Genomic DNA, 19,260 nt, shown 5'->3' with positions numbered 1-19,260 from the left:
ACAGATCAGACCTAACTAATTATTCACAGCTCACTGGATACAGTGAGCCAAACTATGCTTTTACCTTAGTCAACGATATAAAGCCACACTGCCTACAAAGTGGCAACAATATTTACCTATCAAAAACACACTCTATCACTTATATGACTATCCTAGAACCTACCTAGGAGGGTGCTACACAAATATATCAAAGTCTAAAGAACTATAGTAAATGTTAAGCTTCTTTCATTTACCCAATTCTGATTGGTTATTGAAAAAATGTAGCATTTGCATTGTGAGTTTAAATCTGTTCTAACACTTTTTTTCTATGAACAGAGATACAATACATTAGGCCAAGCTCCCAAAGTTTTAACCAAGCCTAGGGTCTTTGTCTATGGGCTTTTGATTGCTTCAAGTGGGTTTTGCATTCATTCCCATGCAGGTCTATAGGAATGCAAAATCGGAAGAAGATCAAATGAAAGTCAGAAGTATGTCAGCTGCAGGTCAAATGCAGCTGTCAATGAATTCTGATTGATCTCAAAAGTGTCTCAAATGATGGCAATCTGATGCCAGAAAACACAAGCCTAAAGCCTGTCAACACAGGCTGTTCCACACTCTTTTTTTTTGTCTATGTAACTGTAATCTTAAAAATGTATTGGATTCAACTGAACACAACTGTACATTTTTGTGGAACTAAGTATTCTTATCCTGGTGTGTTAGCTTGTGGAGTAAGACTGTTATCTGTTGTTTGGACCTCATACATTTCAGCACCTGGTGCTGCTGTATACATCCGTGAGTACATGCTGTGAACTATACCTAGTACCATGTTGACTTCTTTACCATGGTGGCTAGGTGGTTAACTCCTCTGCGTGGGTTTCCTCCAGATGCCTGTTTCCTTCCGCAACAATGAGTAAATGTTCTCTGTAAAGTAACAGTTCACAAGTTATAACTGTTACTATCTTTTAGCTTTTTAGCTCCCGTATTGAAACTGATTACGCTCTGACTGCCTATCGCTTGCAAACCAGTTTGTCACCTATCAAAATATACAAGCCAGGAGTTCTCACAGAGTTCCCACCTCGGCTTATGCATTTATTATGTATACATTCTGTTTGAATTGCTTAGGTTTGTGGTCAGTTTTACTTCAAACTATTTCCTATTAATTATCCGAACTATAAAAAAGAAAAAAGAGTGCAGGCAAAGTGACAAAGGGGTAGATTTACTAAAACTGGAGAGTGCAAAATCTGGTGCAGCTCTGCATAGAAACCAATCAGCTTTCAGGATTTTTGTCAAAGGTTAATTGAACAAGCTGAAATTAGGAGCTGATTGACTACCATGTACGGCTGAACCAGATTTTGCACTCTCTAGTTTTAGTAAATCAACTCCAAAGTCTCTTACAAATTAACCCCCAAGCCATTTCTATCCATCTTTGCCACATTTTCCTGCCACCCTATTGGTCCTCCTTCGTATGGCAAAATATGTGACCTCTTGAGAGAATGTGGTGCTTGGGCGTGAGCAACCAATCACCGGGTTTGGACATTGTCACATGAGAAGAAACACGTCAACCTATGTATTATGACAGACAATTGCCATTTTTAGTAGCAGCCTACATATTTCCTTAAGCCTGTGCCTTGTTTTATAACTTGTAAAGAATTGCAAATTTAAATGTGTTATTTTATTGAAAAAAGTGCTGGTATAAGATTCTAACTATATTTTATTTTTTGGTTTAGGTTTTAGAGAGGAATGTCTTATTTCCTGACAATCAGCAACATCCATACAAGAAGAGGAATACATGAACACTTGTAAATTAAAGGTAATTGTGGAAAAGGAAATAATTAAACCCTAGTGAAATAGCTAAGACATGACAAATACATGTATGTTACATGGTTTATTTATCGGTAAGGCGTAAACAGTATATGTTCAGCTAAGGTCAACCCAATGCCAGAGGACAAAAAGATGGACCCTGTCAAGTGGCTTTCCAGAAGAGATCTGGAATTAAGGTATGTATGTAATAAATTGAGGTGAATGGAGGGTGGGGACTAGAATTGGGCTTTAAAGTCTACAGTTCTTAAGGAGTCCCCCTACATCCCTGCAGTTCTAAGTAAGGTACTGTAATTTTGCTTAAGAGTCAAAAGTTTGCAGTAGGGATGATATTTCTGTCTATAACATGAAACATGATATGGCATCGCTGGAAGATTAGGCTAAGCAATGAAAAGTGTAGTTAATTTTTTCCAAATGCCAAAGATTGAACCTAGGGAAAAAGAATCCTTAGACAGAGTACAATATTGAGGGTACAGTGTTGGCCAGACCTATAGAGGAAAAACATTTGGGAGTACTTATTTCAGATGACTGCAAAATGTGCAAAAAGTGTGGCCAGGTAGTGGGAAAAGTGAAAAGAATTCTAAGTTGCATCACTAGAGGGGTCACCAGCAGGAAGAAGGAGGTCCTGATCGCCTGATTCCCCAATATGGGTCTTTAGTGAGACCTCATTTAGGGAACTCTGTCCAGAGAGAACTCACTTACAAACATACTGTATATTGATAAGATAGAATGATTCCAGAGACGGGGCAACAAAAATGGTGAAAAGTCTGAGGGATAAAACATATCATAAACTTCAGGAACCTAATATGTATAGTCTGGAGGAAAGAATGGAATGAGAAGACATGATTAAACCCTTTTACTACAGGGTGTGAATAAAGTTTGGGTGGGCAGTATTCTCAATAAAAAGCTAAGACTAAGAACATAGGTATACGACCCTAAAATAAACGGAGGAAAGGTCAAAACCATTCTTTGAAAAAAATATTTTACAAAAAGAGTAGTTGATGGTTGCAATAAACTTCAACCAAAAGTAGCAAGCATTACACGTTTGATATCTATCTACTCGGCGTGACATCATCTTTTATACTTTCCTGCCCCAAACAACTATGGCTTGGGGGGTAGGGCATGGCTGCTTTGATCAGATGACCATGAGGCAGATATGTGGATACCTGCTGAGGCTGAATTTTATGTAGGAATAAAATACATAATTTTATCCAATTATATTAGTAAAATTGGTAAATGTGTTTTTATGCAACTAATATACAGTTAGTACCTTTTTTATAATAGCTTTCTAATACCCATTGTACAGCAAGCCTGAAATTGAGAGAGGAAGGGTCAGGACTGTAAGCCAGTTGTGCTTGTATCACATTGCAAAGTTCTAGGTAGCTAGCACTGTGAACATGCTTACAGGAGGGGAGAGTGCATGCCTCATTCCATTAGTCTATCACTGTCTCTTTACTTTCCAATCAGTGGCTGCATTAGAGGCCATGGACATAGCTATGCAGTAGAGGGGCATCTAGGCCTGGATATTGCTGGCTGAACAATATAAACACTTTTTTGGCAGGTAGTAAAAAGCTTGACTTCACCTATGTATTAGGTTGTTTCCCTTCAACGTTAGTTAGGCAAAGCTGTGAATTTAGAAAAAGGACAAAAAAAATAAAAATAAATGATATTTATTAATGGTTGTTTTAACTAGTTCTCTTCTTCTAAAGTGGAGGCTTTGGGCATGTGATTGCCTAGAGTCGTAACATTCATGCAAGTAGTCCAATCATTTACCCATCACTTCCCTAAGCATGTAGGTGGGGGCATAATCTTCGAAAAGATATGGGTTCAACAAAGATAGACGCTTCGCTTGGTATCAATTCAGAGTTCCTTTTTTTAAAATAAGCTTTTCTTCATCCGGTTTGAACAAAAATAAAGGTCAGCAGCTACAAATATTATAGCTGCTTATTTTTTGTATAAAACGAAACCCATCTGTCCTTACCCAGGCCAGTTCTTTGCCAGTCTCCAGGTACTCGGCACCGGCATGTTACCTGTCGTAAAACCACTGTGAGACTTTGCGGCTTCCGGCTTCCTACTGTGCATGCATGAGCCCTGCTTCTTTTTGTGAATGGTCCTGCAGTCTTCTGGGACCTAAGATGTGCCCCAGAAGATGGCAGGTGGGGGGGAGGGAGACCTTCCAGTGGTCACCTAGGCGATCTGAGCAGAAGTGGGATTAGGTATCTGTCAAAACCAGGTATCTGCTCCTCCCACCAAAAAAAAAAAGGTTCCAAAAGAAGAAGAGGAGGGGGAAGGAAGGCATAAAGCAGAATTTCCCCTTTAGGGTGAAGTTCCGCTTTACCTATAATGATCCAAACCACTTCCCGCCGGGAGGACATCCATGGACGTCCTCGGGATTCAGTGGTTATACCGGAACCATGCCTCACCTACAGGCATTACTCCGGCATGTATGTTTTCAGTCAGCAATTCCTTTTCAGACAGAAGTGATCTGAGTGGCTAATTAGCCACTCGATCACTTCTGCGGGTGGTCACAGAGCCCAGGAGCAATGCAACCGGCGGCGATGGCTGCCCTGATCAGAGAGAGAGGAACTGACGCTGTTCCTCTTTCTCTGTAGCTCCAGAAACCGGTCAGGAAAGCAGACCATCAGACAGATCTGTGTCTGGCCGGCTGCATGAGAGGCTAGAGGAGAGATTTGGGGTCCAATAGACCCCAGATCTCTCCATAAAGAGGACCTGTCACAGCCCATGCTGTCACAAGGGATGGTTTTCATCCCTTGTGATAGCAATAAAGTTAATAAAAAAGTGTAAAAACATTTTTTGTATAAAATAAGCAATAATAAAAAATTTTAAAGTGCCCTTGTCCCACCGTGCTTACGCACAAATGCGAACCGTTACTCCTGCACGCCTATGTAAACAATGATCGCACCACACATGTGAGGTATTGTCAGGAACGTCAGAGCGAGAGCAATATATCTAGCAGCAGACGTCCTGCGTAATTCTAAACTGGTAACCTTTAAAGGTGTTTAAAGTGTTGCCTTTGGAGAATTTTAGGCACTGTAGTTTGCCCCCATCCCACAGGCAGAAGCAAATTTAAAGCGTGACATGTTAGGTATCTATTTACTCAGCATAACATTCTCTTTAACTGGGCTAACTTTAGTGTTTTGTTTTTATTTTTGATTCATGAAAGTGTTTTTTTGGAAAACCGCTGCACAAATACAGTATGACATAAAAAATTGCAACTCCCACCATTTTATTTTATAGGGCCTCTGCTAAAAGTAAGTGTAGCACCCTACAGGTAGGTGCTAGGTAAATGTATAGTGGGCTTTGTCTGCCTAACAGCAGGGTCATGTTTTCTTTTAGTAGGGTGTCATGGTTTCCAGGTGTGTCTGCTGAAGGGGGAGTCTCCCCACTGGCTCTGTGAGAGGCTTCTCATAGGGCAGTGGAGGAAACCCAATCAGGGATACATTCAGGCTTGCAACTACCCCAGAAGGCAGATTCTGCCGCAAAGGATTCTGTGAGTGGGTATACGTTTGAGGGAGAGCATAACTCATTGTCTTTGGCGGGAAGCAGAGTCCCAGGAGGGAGAGTACAGCTGTCTCTCCTCCTGTCTGAGGAAGCGGATATCTCGGGGTGTCGCCTGAGAATCCAGAGAGTGCTGAGTTGAGCTGAGGGGATCCAGTGTGCCGAGAACCAGCGGAGAGCAAGAGGGGTCCAGTCCCAGGAAAGCCTACACAGGTCGTGAGTACTGAGGATTGCCCCTGGGGGTCTGCCTGAAGTGTTAGAGCAGGGCCGTCTTTACCATAGGGCAAACCGGGGCAACTGCCCAGGGCCCAATCTTTATTGAGGGGCCCAAAGCAGCTGCCGTTTGAACCCACACATTGGGGCCCCCGATGATGTAGAGCGCACGGAGGCTGTATTCCCGAGCAAGCCAGCAGAGAGGGGGCGGGACTGGGAGCTCCACTGATGCTCTGACCCCTGCCCCATGCATAATGTATGTTCGGATAAGAGCTGTAAGGAGAGCAGTGATCGGAGTGGGAGCCCCGCCCCCAGACCTCTGTATTCCCCTGCCAGTTTAGAGGGGGCAGGGGTCAGAGCATCAGTGGAGCTCCCAGTCCCGCTCCCTTGCTGCATCCTGTCTGGTCGGATTAGAGTGGCTGCCTGCCTGTAGTGAGAGCAATGATCGGAGTGGGAGCCCCGCCCCCAGACCTCTATTCTCCAGCCAGTTTAGAGGGGGCAGGGCCAGGAGCTCCACTGATGCTCTAACCCCGCCCCCTGCAGTCTACATGCTCGGAGTTAGCAGATCAGAGTGGGAGTCCCATCCAGTGACCTCTGAAAGTGTGTAATGAGCCCAGCTGGCCAGGTATGTCCTTACACTGATATAATGCTTGCTTTTCTAAAACCCTGAGCTGTGTTACTCAACTGTAAAGGTGTGCATTGTTTAAAGTTTTCTGATCCTCTCCTGTACCATGTCCGCAGCCTCTGACCTCCCTCCTGTACCATGTCCGCAGCCTCTGACCTCCCTCCTGTACCATGTCCGCAGCCTCTGACCTCCCTCCTGTACCATGTCCGCAGCCTCTGACCTCCCTCCTGTACCATGTCCGCAGCCTCTGACCTCCCTCCTGTACCATGTCCGGAGCCTCTGACCCCCCTCCTGTACCATGTCTGGAGCCTCTGACCCCTCTCCTGTACCATGTCCGGAGCCTCTGACCCCCCTCCTGTACCATGTCCGGAGCCTCTGACCCCCCCTCCTGTACCATGTCCGCAGCCTCTGACCCCCCTCCTGTACCATGTCCACAGCTTCTGACCCCCCTCCTGTGCCATGTCCGAAGCCTCTGAACCTCTCCTGTACCATGTCCGCAGTCTCTGACCATCTTCTGTAGTATGTCTGCAGTCTCTGACCATGCCTCAGTGAGCAGCAATAATGTGCAGTAACCTTTAGTAACAAATTTGCAAGCAGAAATTATGTATTGTAACCTCTAGCAACCAGTCTGTGAACAGTAAGGATAGACTGTAACCTCTGGCAACCAACTGTAATCACTGCATGATCTGCTGCAGTAAACTGATTTTGAGTCTACCTGCTATTTTTATGTATGTCCCAAGAACGGAGGTGGAGGTGGGGGGGGGGGGCCAAGAAAATTTTTGCCCATGGCCCAATCAATATTAAAGACGGCCCTGTGTTAGAGGAGACCACTCCGGAATAGGTTCTGGGATCCAGTGCCAGCTAGCTGTAAAGGGGGTACCTAGGTTGAGGACCCTGAAGTGACAGAGGGGGTACATAGTCAGTGGACCCTGAAGAGCTAAAAGTGTAAAGGGGGCGCCTGCAGTTTGGCCCTGAATTGTACAGAGTACCAGTTGAGAGTTGCAGCCATACAGGGATTCACAACAAGCTACCTCAAGCCAGTGCAAGGCTGGAGGGAGTAGTCAGTGACTTTGCAGCGCAGCAGTGTCAGTAGTTCAATACTCCACAGTCCTGAGTCTTCTGGACTTGAAGTCGAGGATTCAGCACTTCTTTCAAGTTACAGTGTGTTCTAAGCGTCAGTGAGCGTTGGCTAGCGTCGGCTGGCATCAAGGCAGCGTTAACAGACAATTTTCTGGATAAAGTCCCAAGTTGTACTTAGTTGAGCCTAAAGGAATATCCCACTCATTCCCTTCTCCCATCCCCTAAAACTACAATAAAACAACCAAACAAAGATGCCGGAGTTGTCAATGTGTCCTTTCTCACACCCAGGGCCGCAGCTCACATGGGCTAAAGAGGTAACCAGTATCAATAGCAGACCCACAACAGACCACAGGCCTGGAATCCTTGCTACATAAGTTCTAAGTAATTTTCTAGCAAAAAAATGTAGACTTTTACATGTGGAGTGAAGTATCAGAATTGCCCTGGATGGCAAGTGGTTAATGCACAATAGAGACGCATAGCTGCTTGTATGTATTAGACCTTAGCATTTTCACATCATTTGTTGTTGCAAGTGTAAAATATTACATTATCTGGTCCTGCATTTACAAATGTAAATGTTAATGTATTTTTATTTGAAGCTAGTTTAAGCATTTTAATCTATCTATGCATAGTGAGAGGAAGAAGCAGCTCTGTGAACTGATCAAGCTCTGATGCATTGTACATTGCTATGAATCTTTAGCTGTGAAAGCTTGATGGCAGGACAAAAGAACAAAGTGATGACTTTGTCCATCAGGTGCTGCTCCTTTATTGTCCATTTACAAGGTTAAGAGTAGGGATGATCGAACGGTTCGGGTCCACCATCGGTTCGGCTCGAACATTGGGTGTTCGAGGTTCGGCCGAATTTAGAACTTTTTGCCCAAAAAGTTCGGAATTCGGCAACCAGAACCGCCCAAAATGCAATGCTTCAGGAAATGGGCTTTAAAAGCCCGTGATTGGACCAGAACCATTAGCAAAAGCCAATTGAGGGGGCAGGAGAATGCTAGGAATGTGATTGGAGTGACTAGGGGGTCCCTAGACCAATCATTAGTGAATACGCCTCCCAGTATATAAGATCGCCCCCGCCATATTCCTAGCATTGTTATACTGGACATGGAAGAGAGTGGAAGCAGTTCTGTGAATTTTACTTTAAAAGTGTCATTTAGCATTTATTAGTGTGAGGAAAGGGATATCTAGTGTAGTTAGAGTGCTCCTTTACACTTTAGTTAGCTTCAAAAATTCAGTTTCTGTAGGGAAAGTGTTAAGTGTCAGGGGACCGTAGTGTAGTGTAGGGTTAACTGGCAGTGACTGCTATGGCAGGGTGACAAAACCCTTCCATAGCAGGGTGACCGCTATAGAGAAAAGATTGTTTCTCTGAATAGCTTCATCACACCCTTATGGCTTCTCACCAGCCAAGCATTTTTTATGCTGCAGGGGCTGCCACTGCCAGTGCTTTTTTGAGGACATGTTTGATGTCAGACATGACATCTGAACATGTGTATAGGGGGTATATATAGACATATATGTCTGAATATATACCCCTAGACATATATAGGTGTGATAGTAGCAGAAATAAATGCTTGCGCTAATGAAATCATTTACAGTAATATATTTCTGCTACTATCACACCTATATATGTCTAGGGGTATATATTCAGACATATATGTCTATATATACCCCCTATACACATGTTCAGATGTTTTGCCTGCCTCAAAAGAACCCAAAAAAATGCCAAAAAAACGCTAGCGTCAAAAAAAAAATGCCCAGGTGTGTTTTTGCTGGCATTTTTTGGGGGGTTTTGGAGGCAGGCAAAACATCTGAACTTGTGCACAGTACCACTATACACAAGTTCAGATGTTTTGCCTGCCTCAAAAGAACCCAAAAAAATGCTAGCGTCAAAAAAAAATGCCCAGGTGTGTTTTTGCTGGCATTTTTTGGGGGTTTTTGGAGGCAGGCAAAACATCAGAACTTGTGCACAGTACCACTATACACAAGTTCAGATGTTTTTCCTGACTGCAAAGATCCCAAAAAAATGCCTTCTATTAAACCGGCAAGGTGTTACAGGAGCGAAGCAAACCCCCTGTCAGAAAGTTTTCTAATACAAACAATCTTTTTTTTATGGTTCTGGACATGCTACAGAGCTGAAACTTCACATGCACACCTTTTAGACCCCCCAGATCTGAAAATCTATTTTTTTTTTTTTTTTCAATAATTGGCTTTTTTTAATCAAAAATGACAATTTTTAAGAACTTTTTTTGTGTGATTTTGTGTCTGGGGGGTCTAAAAGGTGTACCTGTGAAGTTTCAGCTCTATAGCATGTCCAGAACCAGAAAAAAAGATCATATAGGTGTTAAAGTTAAAGGAGGGTCCCGACCCACATCCCTGTTCTACTGAAAAATTATCTTTTTTTTTTCATGGTTCTGGACATGCTACAGAGCTGAAACTTCACATGCACACCTTTTAGACCCCCCCAGATACTAAATCCAAAGTAAAAATCAAAAAATCTCTCTTTTTTTTTAATTTTTTCAATAATTGGCTTTTTTATCAAAAATGACAATTTTTAAGAACTTTTTTTGTGTGATTAATAGTTAATGGGGCATGACCCAGAACCCTAGGCACTTTTTAGGGGCATTTATTGGGTTTTAGGGCTTCAAAATGGTGTTTTTTGATTACCGAAGTTCGGGTCCCATTGATTTCAATGGGGTTCTGAAATCCGGGCCGAACTTTTGGAAAATTCAGGTGTTCTGGTCGAACCGAACTTTTCAAAAGTTCGATCATCCTTAGTTAAGAGGGGGCTGACAACTAAGCTGTATTGGAAGAAATGTAAGGTCAGCCTCCTTGCTGTGTAGACAGGCTGACAAAGGGGTCTGGATCATTCAACAGACTGAACACCATCACAAATTATTTTAAAAATGTTTCACATAAATGTATTTTAATGAGTAATTAGCTGTTTTCATAGGTGTGTGCAGCATATTGCATTAGGGTATGCACCCCAAAGCTCAAACGCATACACTCTTATAAATAAATGTAAAAACATTATAAAATGTTTTAAATTATAAACAGTGTTAGAAGTGTAGTAGACATGTCAGTAGGGCAGTGATGGTGTGTCGTTATTTATTTTTATTATATGATTGTTTTATTATTTTTTATAACTTCTTTAGGAGATCCATTTGGGGCTTTGGTGAAATATCAGCAGGGGGAATCTGCGCCGCACGAGGTGATTAAGGTGTGCCCAGGCACATCCGGAAAACCCCCTGTGCATGCCTATGGCTGTTTTCCAGGAGTTTTATTTTAATATGATATTCTCCTGTTTACCTTATATACCTGTGATTCTTTTTTCCGCATTCTGCTATGGCAGACAATATGGTTTATTAGTTGTTCTAACCAGGGCTATTTTTCAGAGGAAACATGGGCTAACGCAGTTCCGGCACCTCCAGTATTGAATGTATGAAATGGCAAGGGGTGCTGGGGTGTGCTGCAAGGATGGTGGGATGACTATTGTTGCTGGGGTTGGCTATTATGTTGCTGGGGAGGTCATTTGTTGCTAGGAGGGATCCACTGTTGAGGGAGGGGTCTATTATCGTTGGCTTCTGGAGGGTATATTGATGCTGGCTGCGAGGAGATTTGTTGTTGCTGCTGAGGGTCTATTGTTGCTGGGGGGTATATTTTTGGACGCAATCCATTGTTGCTTGGGGGATCTGTTGTTTATTGGGGTGTCTATTGTTGCTGGCTGCAGGGGATCTATTTTACTGCTTTTCTTGTTATCATTGACAAATTCCATACAAATTACTTAACACCACAAATGTTACTTGGTTCTGTATTCTCTAAAAGGGCAGTACTGGGAGGTGGGTAGAGGATGGAACCAAGAAACGGTGCTCGAAGGTGGCTAGAGGGCTGAGACAAGGGGTGACCCTGAAAGGGGAGTTCCTGTACCTATTCTCTGAGAAAAAAAGCCCTGGTTCTAACAACATCTTTGTAGTGTCACAAATGTCTAGATGTTGCAAAGACAAAATCCGTAACCTCACTGCAACTTTCAGTACATGTATGTGTATAAAATAAACTCTGGTTAGGTTATTTTGGATTTGTTAGTTGTGGTAAAAGACATTTTTTTCTATATTGATACATCCTGAAACTTAAAGATGACACACATCCTCGAATGCTAATACAACATTTTTTATTAGTTTTATATAAAGTATAATATAGTATATAAACTTTCAATTTGACTGTAAAGCACATGTATGTAAGATCCGACTGCTCTTTTGGCACAACATCTGCCACAGAACCCGCCATAAACTAGGTCACCGATGGTTGTGAAGAGAGAGGTGAGGAGGAAATTGTAGAAGAGTCTGATTGCTTTCTCAACTGACAGTGGCTGTCTAACAGGCTTGCGATCCACCTGCAGACATGAGCTTACTGCCAGATCCCACTTTATTGGGCAACTGTCTTCCGCAGTCTAGATGTACATTAAATCTCCTTTAGGCAGGGTTCAAACTGGTGCGAATTGGATGCTGGCTTAACCTTAACCCCCCTCATGCCAATCTAACACAAATAGGCAGCCCCACTGGGCTGGGCCTTTTTCTTTGATTGGAGGGAAAAGACACACCCCCTCCACACAGCACACAGGATCAGAACTTAGGCTGTTAATCTGCTGGAGATCCCTATCCTGTCACCATTTCTCTCTTGGTGTCAGGAAACTTGTCAAAAGTGACTCACGCTGATAGCAGAGGAACGAAGCAGCAGACAGAAATGACACCCAGTGCTCTCAATTGAGACAAGTAAACACTATGGAGGGATATGCTTGGTTAATATTTCATATCTGAGGTTTACAACCACTTTAAGTGCAAAAATATTCACTGATGTGTTCAGAAACAAAGGTATCCTGTTTCTTGTTCTCGGTCTAAGTTATCTCATGGAGCCAATCAGTCCTCCCAGTTCTTATATTGGACTACAAAACAATTGCTCTGCATGTTATGTCCATAAAATCCTGTATGTTGTCATTTATTGAAAATGAGCAGCCTAGTGCGTTTTTGGCGTGCTGTATCTACAGGACCCACTTGCAATAAAATATGGGTAAATGTGCATGCATTGCAGAATCGCACTGTATTTTTTTTTTTTTTGCACTGACATACAGTTTAAGCAGACATTTTCCATTCGTGCAAAGGGAGGTGTGTAAATGTTCCACATCTGTTAGGGTCACAATTTTCTCAAGCTAAACCCTAATTACTTCCCCACAAAACAAGAAGTATGTGATTAAGAATCTGGCAGGTACTTTCAGTTACCGAAACTGGTGCTGAACATGATGGAAAATAGTTTATGCAATCATAGTGCAGTATGAATTTTCCCATCTTCTTGCAACATTTTAATATAATACGTCTGAGATTAATATATCCAAAAATATATACAAAAACCAAGTTTCCAGTAATTTGTAGGCTGAAGGTTTCTTTCCTCTCAAGCCTCCACAAAGTCTCTGGGCTCCAGAACCCAATCCAGGACCTACCACTCCTGGAATAAAATGCAAAACCAGTTTTCCCCACTTAGAACAGATATCCTGGGCCCCTAAACCTGCATAAGTGAGAAACCTGTGTAACATCTAACTAGAGATGGGCCGAACACTCCCTGTTTGGTTCGCAGCAGAACTCCCGAACAGGGGAAATGTTCTAACCCGAACGATGAACCCCATTGAAGTGTATGGGAGCCCAACAGGAAAAATCAAAAGTGCCCATTTTGGAGGGTTATATGCAAGTAATTGGCCATAAAAGGGTATGGCAGCACATTGGGGAAAATCTGTGTTGGCCGTCTCCCTTGGACACAGCCAATCACAGATCGTGGTAAATGGCCAATCACAGCGGCCATTTACCACGTGATCGGGCCGTGCAATGAGAGATGATCTCATATGTAAACATATGAGATCATCTCTCATCGCCAGCTCTCTTCCTCACATGGAGATTGCAGTGTGAGGAAGAGGAGAGCCTGATCAGCGGTAAGCTGACACAAATCAATTTAATCAATGCACTGATCACCAGTGCCCTGATTACAGAAGAGGGGAAAAAATGCCACAACTGCCCACAGTGCCCGCCATCAGTGCCCCCCATCAGTGCCCACAGTCAGTGCCCATAGTGCTGCCAGTCAGTGCCCATCAGTGCCTGCTCATCTAGGCACTGATGGGCACTGACTAGCAGCACTATGGGCACTGAGTGTGGGCACTGATGGTGCTGCCCATCAGTGCTGATCAGTGCCACCCGTCAGTATCCATCAGTGCCACCCATCAGTGTCACCCATCAGTGCCCATCAGTGCCGCCTCTCAGTACCCATCAGTGCCGTCTCAGTGCCCATCAGTGCCGCCTCTCAGTTCCCAGCAGTGCCACCTCTCAGTGCCCAGCAGTGCCACCTATCAGTGCCCATCAGTGCCGCCTATCAGTGCTCATCAGTGCCGCCTATCAGTGCTCATCAGTGCGACATATTAGTACCTCCTCATCAGTGCCACCTCATCAGTGCCCATAAGTGCCACCTCATCAGTTCCCATCAGTGCCGCCTCATCAGCGCACATCAGTGCCGCCTCATCAGCGCACATCAGTGAAGGAGAAAAATTTATTTATTTTCAAAATTTACTCACAGAAAATAAGAAAAACTTTTATTTTTTCAAAATTTTCTGTCTTTTTTCTTTTTTTTTATAAGAAATAAAAAAGCCAGAGGTGATTAAATACCACCAAAAGAAAACTCTATTTGTGTGAAAAAAATGATAAAAATGTCATATAGGTACAGTGTAGCATGACCGCGCAATTTTCATTCAAAGCGTGAGAGCGCTGAAAGCTGAAAATTGGCCTGGGCAGGAAGGGGGTATAAGTGCCCAGTAGGCAAGTGGTTAAACAATTATTTTTTTCAGGAGCAGTAATTTTATTAATGCTTGAAGTGCAACAATAAAAATGAAAAATTCCTTTAAATATAGTGCCTAGGGGTCCCCTTATTGTTCCTGTAATGTGGCACATCTGTAGCACGCATAAAACATGAGGCAGCAAAAATCATATTTCTAAAGAAAAAAAACCCAGTCAAATCCCATTTAAAATGATTCGCAGTTACAATTGCCAGCACCTGGCTATTGAAAAAATAAAGAAAAAACGGTGTGGACCCCCCCCAAATCCATACCAGACCCTTAATCCAGGCATGCAGCCTTGCAGGTCAGGGAAGGGGGGGGGGGGGTGAGCGAGTGCCCCTCCAAACCATACCAGGCCACATGCCCTCAACATGGGGGGGTGGGTGCTTTGGGGTAGGTATAGGAAAGAGGTGGGCCATCTGGCTACGTCCCCCAGTTGCACTGCCCCCTTATGACATCTTATGCCCAGTATGCACCAGTCCATAACATCAGACGTGGGCAGCACCACCTGTTGTCAGAGGGGAAACCTATTGACAGCTGATGACTCATCGGTTGTTAAGGATGCCGCGGCCGGCTTCCTGGCTCTGCTCCTTACCAACCAGTTTATACTGTGCCCTGATTGGGCTAAGCTTTGCAGCGCTCAGTACATAGCGGGGTGTTTGTCCGGGAGAACACCCTGCGAACACCTTTTAAATCCGAGTGTCCAGAGAACACGGCCAAACAGATAAATATTTGGCCCAAAACTCATGCTTGGGCCGAACCGTTCGCCCATACTACATCTAACCCTTCTGAACACCTGACAAGTGACAGCCCTATCACACTAGGCAGAAATACTATTGCCAAAACGAAAACGCAGATCTTTGTCAATGCCCAAAAAAGCTGTCAAACAAAATCATATATAAACTGTCTTTCCTACCTTCTGGAAACTTTTTTTCTGCATGTTGGAGTGGTAATAAAGATATTTGCACTTGTTGCAACACTAAGAGATTAATTTACTAAAGGCAAATAGGCTGTTTACCTTCTAAGGGAAATTGTACTTTGCAAGGGAATTTTTTTATTTGCTAAGTAAATGTGGTGAAAATTCAGTTTGCAAAGAATACCCAATAACGTGTAAGGAAAATAAAATTAAAAAAAAAAACAGTATTTTTGCTTGCACATGACTAGAGGATAGTAGTCAGCAGAGATTAACCTCATTCACTAAACTAAGGGAAAATTCACTTGAAAAGTGAACAGCCTATTTGCCTTTAGCATATCATCTCATAAAACTATGAAAGAGCCTAGATGGAAGGCATTAGAGTCTGTAACCAAGGGTTCTTGTAGTAGTGGCATACGAAGACCTAAATTGCCGGGAGGGTGTACATTGACATCCTCCCATGCACTAGCGGCCTGTGTGCTCCCTGCGGAGCAGCCCGGCTTGCTCTGTGATCAGCAAGTCCATGAGACTCGTCTGATCACAGAACTGAGTAAAGGGGAGGTCCCGCCCCCTTACCACGTGATCAGCTACCACGTAAACAGCAGACGGGGATCAGCTGTTTTTTTCTCCCCCCACTGTCAGTGTGAAGAGAAAAATAACTGATCGCTGGCTGCTGTCAAAGGGACATCGGTCCCGAAGAGGAAAGTAATTATTTGTGCCCCCAGTGCCACCTTCCACTGCCCACAAGTGCCCACCAGTGCCACCTACCAGTGCCCACCAGCACCACCTACCAGTGACCACCAGTGCCATCTGCTAATGCCCACTAGTGACACCTACCAGTGCCACCTACCAGTGCTCACCAGTGCCACCTATCAGTACCAATCAGTGCCCCATTATAAGTGTCACCTAACAGTGCCTATCATTGCCACACATCAGTGCCACCTGGTAGTGCCCATCAGTGCCCATGAGTGCTGCCTATTAGTGCCCTTTAGCGCCACCTACCATTACCCTTCAGTGCCGCCCATCAGTGCCTATCGGTGCCACCCATCAGTGACACCCATCAGTGACACCTATCAGTGCCCATCAGTGCAGCCTATCAGTGCCCATCAGTGCAGCCTATCAGTGCAGCTAATAAGTGCCTATCAGGGCCCATCAGTGCCGCCTCATCAGCGCACATCAATGAAGGAGAAAAATTACCTGTTTGCAAAATTTTATAACAAACTATAAAAACTGTTTTGTTTTGTTTTTTTCTGTCTTTTTTTTTGTTTGTTCAGCAGAAAATAAAAACCCCAGTAGTGATTAAATACCACCAAAAGAAAGCTCTATTAGTTTGAAAAAAAATGATAAAAATTTAATTTGGATACAGTGTTTTATGACCGCGCAATTGTCATTCAAAGTGCGACAGCGCTGAAAGCTGAAAACTGAAAACTGGCCTGGGCAGGAGGGGGTTTAAGTGCCCAGTAGGCAAATGGTTAAATCATCTCTACAAGTGAAGAGTAAACAAGTGCCCATCTAGCACTATGTGTATAATGGTTTCACATTTTTCCTAGGAAATTTTACAGAACTGCATGTTTAATTTTTGTGCAAAACTCTCACAGTATTAATACATCTGCTGTATTTCCCAATCCATTCTGAACTTTGCCCCCAATGTTTTCCACTTCCCCGTGCCAGTTTTAGGTCATCTTGGTGATCTTTCTTTTCTTTTTCCACATTTTTATTTTGTAGGAGTTTATGAAGCTACAGCAAAAGCATGGATATAAGCAGTCTATGAAGTTAATCAACTAAATATGTTATTTGTGGCATGTCATAAAAGAATAGTTAATTCAGCTAATACATTCATATTGCTTTTCATACCAACAATTTGTTTAAACTGTTGATGTTCCCACAGGTTCTCGGACTGCAGAAATATTTATTTTTAATAGTATAGCTTTGCATTAACATTTTTAGAAACACAAAAGTGTGTATTATTGTGTATTTTTTGTTATACACCAATGCACTATAAGTGTATTCAAGCACAAGTCCAACCAATATTTATTTCTTTTAGTTTTGGATAGAGCAGGCAAAGGTTAAAATCTCAAGTTATCAAGCAGAACTCAAAATAATACATCTCTGTAACCATCGTTGCATTAATAAATGTATTTTTTAATTCAAGCAGTTTAAGCATCTAAACTTGAGCTGGCATCACCCTCATGCAGTCCTTGTAGAGGAAAGATGGAATGTAAGAGGAAGAGGCAGTATGTAAGTAAGGGCTTGCAATTGGCTAGATGTTGATGCCAAGAGTACACTTGCCCTGCTTCCCACCTGCTAGAACAGTCACCCAATTATGGCTTTAACCCTCTGCCATCTTGTGCCCCACTCCACGCCAAAGACCTCCTTCTGACATTCCCGGCCTTCGGCCTTTATATCCCCGAAGGAAGGAATATCCCCACATAAATAGGGCTGATGCACTTTACCGGTGGTATTTGGAGAATGGCACAAACAGTCACATCACACTGGCATACCAGCTGGGGTCACTTGACAGTATATAGTGAATCACATTTATTGGACGGTACACAGTATTGACATATGAAATCATTATGCAACCATTAAAGTAAGTCATCTTTTCTTAATAGTCTCCCTACACACAAGGTCATTAGTACTCACTGTGATAGGATATCTGCAGTCACTTCCTCCACAGGTACACCTCTACCGGAATGCCCTAGGGGGGTAGCCTCACTCGGAGAACTCCTGGCCTGGCATTAATGCCCTTTTGCAACCCACCCTAACTCCCACCTCCTTAAGAGTCAGGAAGTTTACAGCTGGTTCTTCTGTGTGCAGGTCTATCTTTTCCCGGCTTCTCGCCCTGTCCGGGTCTTCCACTTCCTAGCCACATCTGCATAGATGTGGGGTGTGTGGCACCCATGCCCCAACTTTTCTAGGGCTTCTCCCAACATGGTTTATATGTGGGCATTGACTAACCCATTACAACACTACAGGAGGGCTCTAACTAAAAGGGGTCTAGCACCCGACCTGGCATAACGCCACCTAGTGGCAGGCTAGCTAACTGAACCCGCCTACAAGTACAAAGAACCAATCAGTTCATGTGCTGAACGGGCTGATAGGAAGAGAAAGCAGAGTGATGGAGAGATGAGCTCACCACTGTGCTGATTCTGTATTCAAGATCCAGTCACAGGATGGGGTGGATCCAGGATGACCTGATGTCAGAGAAAGGTGGTTGAATGATTCTGGCCATCAGACCGAGCAGCAGAAAAAAGTATTGCAGGGTATTGAAGCTAAACATTGCAGCAAAAGCTAGTTTATTGTTTTAGCTTTTATTGAGCAATTCATTTCTATCTTATTGGGGTTTTTTTGTTGCAGATCTGCTTTAAATGATGTTTCAATTTTCTATTCACTTTCAGTTCTGTATGACAGCTATAACCTGGACAGGAATTGAGGAAAAATGTCTCTAATGGGACACAGATGTCAACAAAATTCTAAACTTTTAAACTTTCCTTTCTTTACTTGAAAATTTGATTTATTGCTGTCTTTATCTTTGTTGAAGGGATTTCCCTTATTGCCTGTCTGCAAACAGCTTGTTTTGTCTGACACCAATCAAACAGACAGGAAATGGACAGACTTTCTTTGGTTTATGGTTCTGTCTAACACCTATCAATAGACAGGAAATCGGAAAAAATCTTTCAACGTTGGAAAACAGAGAGGTTGCATCACTTTCCCTCTCTACCCATAACATAAAATAAACTAGTTTTTTATTTTATGAATGCATACAAGGCTTCCTCTGACTGGCTGAGATGGAGAGGCGGGCAGATGGTGTCACAATCTCCCTCTCAGCCAATCAAAGAAAGCTTTGTATTTATTAATAGAATACAAAGCTTACTGTGAATGGCAGAGCAGTGCTCAGCGTGACTCTGTTTCTGGAAGTGGGTCAGGATGCTCCAATCCCACTACCAAGAACACAGTGCTGTATACTGTATTTAGCTGAGGCTACATACAGTTTATACAGTGCACCTAACAAGTGCACCTGTTAATGCAGTAAACAGTTTGCTTGGGATAGCGTGGCCCAAACTAACTATTTAACCACTTGCCGACTGCCGCACGACGATATACGGCGGCAGTCAGCCCCTCACAGGCAAAGTGACGTATGGGTACGTCACTAGCCTGTGAGGCTCTAGGGAGCGAGCTTGCGCCGCCGGAGGCGTGGTTTCCGCTCCTGCTCGCTCACTCGTGATCGTCGGTTACACCGGGAGAAAG

At 43.3% G+C, this 19,260-nt stretch overlaps 1 protein-coding gene across 1 annotated transcript in view; it reads left to right on the top strand.

Annotated features, from left to right (window-relative positions):
• P2RY8 (P2Y receptor family member 8) overlaps positions 1 to 19,260 on the top strand; it is a 77,577-nt gene that overhangs the window by 24,685 nt on the left and 33,632 nt on the right. Inside the window, exon 2 of the mRNA XM_082247188.1 lies at positions 1,707 to 1,789. The gene's annotated coding sequence lies outside the window, so the exon portion shown is untranslated. The remainder of the gene's footprint in view (positions 1 to 1,706; positions 1,790 to 19,260) is intronic.

Source organism: Pelophylax lessonae, assembly GCF_965119305.1.
Source record: "Pelophylax lessonae genome assembly, chromosome: 2".
In the NCBI taxonomy this organism is placed as follows: Eukaryota; Metazoa; Chordata; class Amphibia; order Anura; family Ranidae; genus Pelophylax; species Pelophylax lessonae.
The sequence above is the reverse complement of the archived record's forward strand: the minus strand, read 5'-3'. Positions and strand labels throughout refer to the sequence as shown.